General features: G+C 46.7%; 1 protein-coding gene across 2 annotated transcripts in view; it reads left to right on the top strand.

Annotated features, from left to right (window-relative positions):
- Positions 1–7,500, top strand: part of LOC119575106 (obscurin-like) — a 116,474-nt gene that overhangs the window by 91,320 nt on the left and 17,654 nt on the right. The window lies entirely within an intron of this gene.

The following is a 7,500-nucleotide window of genomic DNA, read 5'->3' as shown; positions in this document are numbered from 1 at the left end:
ATCTCTTTCTCCCTCTCTCTCTCGCTCTGTCTGTAGGTCTGTTTCTCTCTCGCTCTCGTTCTGTCTGTAGGTCTGTTTTTATCTCGCTCTCGCTCTTTCTATAGGCCTGTTTCTCTCTCTCTCGCTCTGTCTGTAGGTCTGTTTCTCTCTCTCACCCTGTCTCTGGGTCTGTTTCTCTCTCTCTCGCTCTGCCTGTAGGTCTGTTTCTCTCTCTCTTCTCTCTCCTCTCTCTCTCTCTCTCCCTTCTCTCTCTCTCTCTCTCTCCCCTTTCTCTCTCTCTCTCTCTCTCTCTCTCTCTCTCTCTCTCGTCTTCTTCTATCTCTCTATCTATCTATCTCTATCTCTATCTATCTATCTATCTATCTATCTCTTTCTCTCTCTCTTTTTCTTTCTCTTTTTTCTCTCCCTCCCTCCCGCCCTCCGCCCGACATCTTTCTCTCTCTCTCTTCCCCCCCCCCTCTCTCTCTCTCTCTCTCTCTCTCTCTCTCTCTCTCTGTCTCTCTCCTCTCTTTCTCTCTCCTCTGTTGTTGTGTGTGTGTGTGTCTGTCTGTCGTCTCTCTCTCTCTCTCTCTCTCCTCTCTCTCTCTCTCTCCTCTCCTCTCTCTCTCTCTCTCTCTCTCTCTTTCTCTTTCTCTTTCTTTCTCTCCCTCCCTCCACCCCCCCTCTCTCTCTGGTTTCCTTTCTTCCTTCCCACTCTCTCCCATCTTTCTTCCTCCCTCTTTCCCTCCCTCCCCCCCCCCCTCTCCTCGCTCTCTCTCTCTCTCTCTCTCCTCTTTCTCTCTCTCTCTCTCTTCTCTCTCTCTCTCTCTCTCTTCTCTCTCTCTCTCTTTCTCTCTCCCTCCCTCCCTCTCTCCTTCCCTTCCTCTCCCATCTTCCTCCCTCTCCGTATTCACCCTATAAATGTATTAAAAAAGAAACATTTTCAAAAAATCTATCTATCTCTTTCTCTCTCTCTTTCTCTTTCTCTTTTTTTCTCTCCCTCTCTCTCTCTCTCTCTCCTCTGTTTCTTCTCTCTCTCTCTCTCTCTTCTCCTTCTCTTTTCTTCTCTCTCTTTCTCTTTCTCTTTCTTTCTCTCCCTCCCTCTACCCCCTCTCTTTCTCTCTCTTCTTCTCTCCCTCTTCTATCTCTGGTTCCCTTTCTTCCTTCCCACTCTCTCCCATCTTTCTTCCTCCCTCTTTCCCTCCTTCCCTCTCCCTCTTTCTCTCTCTCTCTCTCTCCCTCTCTCTTCTCTTTTCTCTCTTCTCTTTCTCTCTCTCTCTCTCTCTCTCTCTCTCTCTCTCTCTCTCTCTCTCTCTCTTCTCATCTCTCTCTCTCTCTCTCTCTATTTCTCTCTCCCTCCCTCCCTGTCTCCTTCCCTTCCTCTCCCATCTTCCTTCCTCTCCGTATCCACCCTATAAATGTATTAAAAAAAGAAACATTTTCAAAAAAGGTCCCGCGAGTGAAAAATGGGCCAAGTAATCGAAATCCATAAATACCAAAGTGGAGGCCGCGTTCCCCAATCACCGTGCCGAGAACAAGCTCTTTTGGATGGACGCAAGGCAGGCTCACACGAGGAATACGTAACGAAGACTATAACGAAATCTATAACGAAGTCTATAACTCGTTTGGTGATTACGTCATGCTCCATGCTCGTGATGGTTTTAGGCCGGTTTCTGTAGGGTTAAAGGAGATAGTGCTGGTGTGTGGTTGTTTATATTGATTAGTTTTTTTTTTACTACATTTTAGTACGGTTGTTACAGTAATAATGATGATAATAGTAACAATTCTTATTCTAATGCTTATTGTTAATATTGTTATATTATTTTCTTTCAATGACATTCTCACTATTGCCTTTGCTTCTGTTGTCCTTATTGATATTATGATTATAAGCATATATCAAGATTCATTATCTGGGAACATTATGATGACTATTGGGAAAATGCTCGTTATCATTATGATTAACTGCCATTTACCACCAGGAGGCCGATGGTAATCTATGTTGAAAAGAGGCGGTGGGATGGGAGATGAGATTACGAAATGGCACTGATTATGTGTATAATCCGTTGATGGATGTAAAAGATGCAAAGAATAAAGAGGTAGGGGAAAAAGGAAGGGAAAGAAATGACGGAGGATTTTTTTTTTTTAGAAACTCGAGATTCAGAAGGCTTTCCGACATAGTGGACTCTATAAATAGTAAATGGATATTGTGCATAGATTAAGGATAATAATATCAAAATGTTGATCGCAGAAAGCAAAGATACACCTGACCTTCATGAAATATGCCAGACGCTTACTTGTCTGAAGTCTTCCGTGCGCGCAAATAAATAATAGCAAAAGGTCTAGAGTAAGTAAAAGTTCAATAGGTGCCTCATCCCCTCCAGTGTAAGGAAGCAAAACATGCAAAAGGTCAACGACACTCTACCCCTCCCCCTCCTCCCTTCTACCCCCTTTCCCCATACCTCTTTTCAACCGTGATTTCCTTCCCCAAACCTTCCATCTTCCCGACCCCCCTGTGTGTCAGCTCTCCTCCTGCCATCTGTGCAGTCTCCCTTCTCCTCTATCCTCTTTCGAGGTCTCCCCCGTCTACCTCTCCGTCCTCTCTTTCTCCTCTTATCTACCCTCTACGTCCCTCGTCTTCCTTTTTCTCTTTCCTTTCCTTCCTTTTCCCCCTTCCCTTTCCTTCATTTCCCCTCTTCCTTTCCTTTTCATCCTTGCTCAACCCTATCCCTAAACCTCTACGTCCCCTTTCCTCTCTCCTTTAACCCACCCCTCGAAGGTTGGATGAGGGACGTTCCCCTCTGTCACCGCCGTCCATTTCACCTTCACAGGACTTAATGACGGTCTAATGAGACATAATTCACGGGGCCATCATCTCTTCAGCCACATCCCTCCCCCACTCCCCCTTCATCACTCAACTCTTCCCTTTACCTACCTCCTCTCCTCGTCCCTTCTCCTATTTCGCCGCTTCAACACCTGCGCCTTCCCCTTATCCCTCTCCATACTTCCCTCAACTAATGCCTTTCCCACTCACTCCACCCTCTTCCCCTTCCATTCCTCTTTCCCTTCCTCCTGTTCCTTTCTCTCCTCCTTTCCTTCTGAGACCTTTTTCCCTTTTCTTAAACCCTCTCCACCCATCCTTATCCATTCTGTTCATTCCCGTCAGCCATCCCTTTCTATCCTTTCCCCTTTTCTCTACCCCACTCTGCTCACTCTTTTCTCCTCTCCTCTACCCTTCTTGTTCCCCACTTCCCCCATTTCTTCCTCTCCCTCGCCAGTTCTTTATTACTCTCTGTCAATCATTATTTCGTCCTGTCCACCTCTTTCCCATACCCATTTTCTCCCTTCCCCCTTTAAATTATCCCTCTCTACTCATAGTTACCTCTCCCTTTCTTTACTTCTCCCCCAACGCCTTCCTCTCCCTTTCTCTATACCTCTCCACCCATCTTTAACCCCTTTTCTCTTTCCTCTCCCCTTCCCTTCCTTCCTTTTCTCCCATCCCTCACCCTGACCTCTAAACTTCATTACGTTATTAGGACGCACCCCACTCAGCTCCTACCCAATTAAGGACGTGGAAATCAAGGGAAGAAGACAATGTAGGTCAGGCTGCGAGGGGGGTAAGGGAAGGAGTAGATGGGGAGATGGTAGGGGAGGAAGGGAAAAGGTGGGAGGGGGAGTAGGAAGAAGAATGCTTTAGCTTTCTCTGAATCAAAGTCGAGAGTTTGGAGGGAAGAGGGAGAGGGAGGGCACAAAGGGTTTAAGGGAGGGTAGGAAGGCCAAAGGGAGAAGGAAGTAATGAGGGGGAAGGTGGTGGAAGTGGAAGGAATGTGGACAACGAAAAGGTATGATGAGCAAGGAGTTAAGGGAGGTAGTGAACAGAAAGGATAGGGAAGGAAGTGAAAAAGGGTTGTAGGTGAAAAAGTAACCTACACCTCTACAGAGAGAGAGAGAGAAATCTTCCAACTAAACAAGCAAATTAAGAAATGACTAAACACATAAACAAACAAACAAACAGGCACCCAATTGCATAAACCAATAAATAAAACGAAAAAGAATAGAAACAAATTGTTTTCGAGATAACACAACAGGTTATGAGGAACGGACAGCCATTCCAGCAGATAACGGAAGATTATGGAGACATTTTCGACGCCCTTGAGAAGGGTCCTTATCACCCACTGGAGAAGAAGAAAAAATAGAATAAGAATAAGATGTTAATGATGAAAAGAATGAGTGGGGAAAGGGGAGGGAAGGAGGAGGAGGAGGAGGAGGAGGAGGAGGAGGAGGAGGAGGAGGAGGGGGAGAAGGAGGAGTTGAGGAGGAGGAGGGAGGAAGGAGGAGGAGAGAGGAGGAGGAGGAGGAGGAGGAGGAGGAGGAGGAGGAGGAGGAGGAGGAGGAGAGAGGAGGAGGGAAAGGAGGAGGAGAAGAGGAGGAAAGGAGGAGGAGAAGAGAGAGAGGAATTATAGGAGGAGAGGAGAGAGGAGAGGGAGAAGAGGAAGGGGAGAGGAGGAGAAGAGGAGGAGAAGAGGAAGGAGAAGAAGAAGAAGAAGAAGAAGGAGGAGGAGGAGGAAGAAGAAGAAGAGGAGGAGGAGGAGGAGGAGGAGGAAGAGCGGGAGAGGAGGAGGAGTAGAGGAGGTGAAAAATGAGAATGAGAATGTAGACGAGAAGGAGGAGAAGGAGAAAGAAGAAAAACACGAAGAAGAAGAAGAAGAAGAAGAAGAAGAAGACATATATTTACCGAGCTTAATGGTAGCTTGTGTGTTAAGAGGGAAATGGGGCTGAGGGCGGGGGGGGGGGGGGTCCTTAAGTTGTAGTGGGTGTTGGGGGGTAATGGGGTGAGGCGGTTAGCTGGGGAAATGGGGAAATAAGGTGTTGGAATTATTAGGAATGCATGGAGGACGGGTGGGGAGGGAGGGAGAAGGGAGAGGAGGAGAAGGGGAGAGGAAAAAGAGGAGGGAAGAGAAAAAGGAAGAGGGGGAGGAGGAGAAGGGGAGAGGAAAAAGAGGAGGGAAGAGAAAAAGGAAGAGGGGAGCAGTAGGAGGAAGAAAAAAAGGAAGAAGAAAAAGATGATGCTGGAAAAGAAGAAGATGGTGATGAAAAGAAGAAGAAAAGGAAGAAGAATAGAAAGAAGAATAGGGAGAAGAAGAAGAGAAGAAGAAGAGAGAGGAGGAGGAGAGGAAGAAGAGGAGGACGAAGAGGAAGAAGAGATGGAGGAGGGGGTCGCGGGGAGGTCAGAGGCCATGGTCAATAAGAGAGTAAAAATATATGAAACGTAAACCGAAGTTAAATATGAGAAGCGAGAGAGAGAGAGAGGAGAGAGAGAGAGAGAGATAGAGAGAGAGAGAGAGAGAGAGAGAGAGAGAGAGAGAGAGAGAGAGAGAGAGAGAGAGAGAGAGAGAGAGAGAGAGATAGAGAGAGAGAGAGAGAGAGAGAGAGAGAGAGAGAGAGAGAGAGAGTAGGTGTAGGAGGGAGGAGGAGGAAGAAGAGGAGAAGCAAAAGGATAGAAAATGAAACAGACTATAACAACCCCCCCACCCCCAACCCCACCCCGAAAAAAGAGATAGGCAAGCAGACAGACAAAGCGCAAGAGAGAGAAAGAGAATAAACAAGACACTAAAGAAAATGATAACATGCCAAAACAAGAAAAACCGGAAAACGATCCGAACCGCAGAAGCAAACACCGTTTAGCCATTACGTACACGGACCTCGCATGACCACGAACAGTGAACAGAGATGATGTACGAAGTCTCAAAACTAATCTTTGAGAAACATGGCTGAGTGTGTGGGAGGGGGAGGGACGGGTGGGCGAGAAGCAATGCGGTGGGGGTCGGGGTGATGCAGGAGAGGGTGGGGGGAGGAGAGGATATTAGGGGGTTAGGGGTGAGTGGACACCCGGCGAGGGAAGGAGGGGGATGGAAGAAGTGTTAAGACAAAGAGACATTTCTCAAGCTTCGCCCGGGGTTTAAGGCCATTAAGTAAGTCTGGTGGACATATCACTTCGTCCACTGTCACGCCTCACCTGCTCGGGCGGGGAGGGGGAAGGGAGGGGAGCAGAGGGAGGGATTCAGAAGGGAAGGGAGGCAGAGAGAGGTCTCTAGAGGGGAGGGGAAGAAGGGAGGGGGCTTCAGAGCGGAAGGGAGGCAGAGGGAGGGTTTAGAGGGGAAGGGAGGGAAAAGGCAGGGAGGGATAAGGAGAGATTGGAAGAGGAAGGAGAGGCCTGATGGAAGGAGGGAGAGAGGGAAAGCGGGGAAGGAAAGCGAGGGCTAGAGAAACGGGGAAGGATGATAGTGAAGGAATTAATAAGGGTAGGAAAGGACGAGAGAGGTGGAAGGGAAGAGGAGATTGGAGGGGAAAAAGAGGAAGAAGGGAGGGATTAAGAAGCACTGGGGATGGCGAAGGATTGGGTGAGGAATAAAACAGGGCGAGAGGTAAGGGAGTGGAGTTAGGGAATGAGTGATGATAAAAAGGGATGTTAGACATTATAAATTCAGTGGAAGAGAATGTCCGTTTAGAATTCTAGTACTATAATGATTACATGTTAATAAATTAAAGCGAGGGCAAAAATTAAGAACATTCTCAAGTAATGTGTGTGTGTGTGTGTGTGTGTGTGTGTGTGTGTGTGTGTGTGTGTGTGTGTGTGTGTGTGTGTGTGTGTGTGTGTGTGTGTGTGTGTGTGTGTGTGTTGTGTATGTGTGTGTGTGTGTATGTGTGTGTGTGTGTGTGTGTGTGTGTGTGAGAGAGAGAGAGAGAGAGAGATGAGAATGAGAGGAGAGAGAGAGAGAGAGAGAGAGAGAGAGAGAGAGAGAGAGAGAGAGGGGGGGGGAGGGAGGGAGGGAGGGAGACTAAGCGAAACACTTTCCGTCTTATTCCAGTAGCGAAGCGCTCTTAAGTGCTAAACTAGATGAAGCCAAGCATTTGATCTATAACTTTTACAGGGCCGAGTCTTGCAAACATTGTTAGAATTGAGTGAGTAACTCCCCACCCCCCTTAAAAAAAAAGAAAAAAATCCACCAACAGCACCGAGTCTTGAGTGATTTGCACAAAACTCTTCTCGAACTTTTGAAAACCACTTTGAGGAAAAGCCCCTTCCTCTTCTGGAGCTGCAGAAAACTTGTTCCATGCATGAACACTTGCCTGATAAAGTTTATTGTGTACATATATTTTCTCGGTAAGCAAGCACAGACTTAAATATATTTTCTTTTTCTCTTAAGGAACGTGATACTCAGCCATTCACCTCGTCCAACATTTTCTTTTCCCGAATGGAATTGTTGTGAAAAAAAAATATATATATATATAATAAATAAAAAACAAAAATAATAACAATCGCCTTTAGACAGCAAATCCTCACCCTAATGGGGTGTTTATTGCTGCTGGATCCAGCAGCCCTAAAGAGTAATGATCTTTTGGAATCAAGAAACGAGCAAAGTTTAACAAGCACTGAACCTTGGATGAAGTATATAGAGATCGTTATGATCCGGGGCCATTTTCCTGAGAGAAAAAGAGAGAGAGAAGAGAGAGAGAGAGGGA

Source organism: Penaeus monodon, chromosome 7 (genome assembly GCF_015228065.2).
Source record: "Penaeus monodon isolate SGIC_2016 chromosome 7, NSTDA_Pmon_1, whole genome shotgun sequence".
NCBI classification, from domain to species: domain Eukaryota; kingdom Metazoa; phylum Arthropoda; class Malacostraca; order Decapoda; family Penaeidae; genus Penaeus; species Penaeus monodon.
This window is presented reverse-complemented; position numbering and strand designations above follow the sequence as displayed.